The sequence below is a fragment of the Brassica oleracea genome, chromosome C5 (genome assembly GCF_000695525.1).
Source record: "Brassica oleracea var. oleracea cultivar TO1000 chromosome C5, BOL, whole genome shotgun sequence".
Lineage (NCBI taxonomy): Eukaryota > Viridiplantae > Streptophyta > Magnoliopsida > Brassicales > Brassicaceae > Brassica > Brassica oleracea.
The window spans coordinates 3,770,494-3,773,873 of record NC_027752.1 but is presented as its reverse complement, the minus strand read 5'-3'; positions in this window follow the sequence as shown (position 1 = coordinate 3,773,873).

The following is a 3,380-nucleotide window of genomic DNA, read 5'->3' as shown; positions in this document are numbered from 1 at the left end:
TTTGTAAAAATTCAAAATATAACATATACATAAAAATCTAAATTTTTATTATATGGTTATTGTGGTTGTTTAATTTATTTAATAGTTTAAAATTAAACAAATATGATAGAAGATACACTATTTTTTTATCAAATCTTTATTATTCAAAATCATTAATTGTCATATATACTTTAGCCACATTAGGCAATTCCGTAAATTTTATTTAAGAAAATAATAAAGTACATTAATGATGAATTTATTGTTAGTTTAATAAAAAGCTTATTACATAATTAGAAGGACCAACATATTTCTCTAATGATTCTAAGAATCATCCTAGTAATGACATTTGGCTACAAAAAGAAGTTGTAATGCTTCTCAAATAATATATAGGGGATAGACATAAATATAAATTTTTAAATAAATTGATGTTGTTAGAGGATGATTAATCTAGGTTCTTAACTCATGATTATTTTTTTTACACTTTTCGGCTTATATCTCTTATTTAAGAGACGGTTCTTAGTTTTTCTTAGTTAAAAGCTAAGAAAACTAAGAAACAGTTCTTAGCCGAAACTATAAGAACTCTACCCTAAGAACCCGGGTTAATCATGGTGTTAGTCTTAGAGCACCTCCAATGAGGAGTTTTACCCATTGGAGTTTTTTTTTTTTTTTTTTTTTTTTTTTCAAGCTAGATTCATATGTGTATACGTATATGTGTATGTAGGTGTGGGGTCTATTATTTTGTGGAGAACTCCATCGGTTCTTAAAACAAAGCTTTTAGAACCTTAAGGGTGGGATTCTCCACGAAATAATGGACCACACACATATATACACATATACAACATATACTTATACACATATGAATTTTTAGAATTCTAACGGGTAGAAATCCCGTCGGAGGTGCTCTTATACTCTATCTTATACATTTCTATATATTAGTTTTAGATCTCTGATTCCAAGATGTGAATTGCCTCGTGCTATTTATTTCCAAGCTTCAAGGGCCAAGGCACAAGTACGCCTCTTGACGTGGCGGAGTTTATATATAAATATATTGAAGGTGGAAAACAAAACTCCGATCCTTGACTCGCTTCTTGGGCACGTAAACAAGGATATGATAATCCCCAATTCAAAGTATCTCATGCCGAGCGTAAGGAAAAGACAAAACGACAAGGTGTGTGACACAAGAACAGCCGCGGCCAAAAGTTTACCAAACCAAACATAAGTCTACTATTATTATTTTTTGTTAATTTCAAGTGTTTTAGCGAATCTCTGCTCATTAAATGATCAAATAGTCTACAATTTGTTTCAAACAAAAGGGTATACAAATATCATTTTGATTTTGTTTAATGGAAGTTAAAAAAAGAAGAATTACGGAGGTTTCTAACAAACAAATTAACTGCTTTAAATATGTTATAAAAGTAACGGAAAAGTCTATATTTATTCATAAGATAGAGATTCTTTATATAGGAGATTACACCGTCATATATAAATGGAAAGATTACAAATCATAATCTTTTGGCTATGAGTCATCCACAATCTGGTTCATAACACTTTTCTTTGGATGCTATAACCATTTAGAGCATGTAATGTGCTTTAATGTTGCCTCATTAGAACCTTACCAGAAAAAACCCAATTGGGACAAAACCATGGTGAAGAAAAAAGAGTATAACACACATTACTCCCCATGATTTGGACATTACTGAAGGTCTTTTGGACCTCTCCAATTTTCTGCAATCTGTGGGTGATGAAAATCTTGGGCAGAATATGTTTTGTCCTCGAACATGATAGTTGGTTCTTCTTTACCATCGGTCATGCCACAATCTGATCGAACATATTGAGTCATCAACCTCAAATACACACACACGAAATCTTGGATGATGTTGTTGTGATATGTGTGTACCACCATGTGTAAAATATAACCTGTCTGAAAACAAATCAACAAAACCAAATAACCCCTCTTTGGGCTGGTTAGTATAAAATAAACCAAAATCAAAGGCTTCTTCATCATCCTTCTTATGGACCAATCAGATCAGTGTCTAAAACAAGACTTTTGTATCATCCATATCAGGACTAAATGGACTTCTTTATCGTCCACCTTTGGACTGAATGGATCAGTGTCCAAACAAGTGATCTCACGCCCATGTACTAGATAATAGGTGAGACTGGTCCATGTTAAATCTCTTGAGTACCCTTTTCTGTATATACTATTTGATGCACAAGGATTTCATTGTTAATGTACTCAAGCTGTAATCCCAAACAAAACTTTGTTTTTCCAAGATCTTTCATCTCAAACTATTTCTTGAGATATTCAACTGTTTGAGTTATTGTATCCAGAGGTTCCTAGGATATTCAGATCATATACTTTGATGATTATCAATATTGTTCTCGAGAACTTGTTGTACTTTCACCTCAATACCCTCTAGTACTTTCATTATCCAGTGGAGCATATAAATGTGCAGTCTCTACATCAACTTGCTGCAAGTCTAATTTTCTCTCTTATATAGCTAGACTTATGAGAAATCTAAAAGTAGTTGCATCCAATCCAATCTTCCTTAAACTATTTAATCTCACGTTTCCATTCAATCCAATCTGTTCTACGAGTGCGCACTCTTATATTGACGTGGGTTCATGATCCTCGCTTATATTCATAAATTCAAGTGCTACCTTGTATGCAAATAAATCATCTTATGTCGACATTCCTTATTGGTTCTATTATGTTCCAGACTTGATATAATCGATTGAGATTCATTATTATCAAGACCTTTAATACTTTGCAGCTTGGCGTCTCAAGCTACATTGTTGGGTACCTGTACCTTAGAGTCGGCTGGCCTTATCTCCATGTCTAGGATGGTTTCCTTAGTAACCTCGGATTTGGATTTTGATTATCATTCTCTGCACCTTTCTTTTGTTTCCGAGGATTCTTATCTTTTGGAACCTATTGGTCCACCACGTTTCATACGTTGTCTAGACTCTATAGCAACTTGATTATGTCTCTTCCTCGACGTCAAATTCGTTGGTGCTTTACAAGCTGGTTTATATATGACTTAGTCATTCTTTTTCGGGTCCGCAAATGTGTCTGGTATTTGATTAGCTAGCTTTGTGAATGTATAATCTTTTGACGTCTATTTCACATTTTTTAGTCTGAGGATCTTGCCAAGACATTGATGGTTGATTCCATTCTATTTCTTTTACCATTCTTTTACAAGCTTTAATATTTATTTTTTCTCCTCCTGGTCTTAAAATAATCCGTGTACCTGACCTCAAATATAATCACCCATAGTTGGCTCAAAATACTTTCTTATTGCGGGAGAATCATATCCAACATATATCCCCATTCTCCTTTTGAGGTCTCATCTTAGTTCTTTGTGGTGGAGAAATTAGTACATAGACAGCACATCCAAATG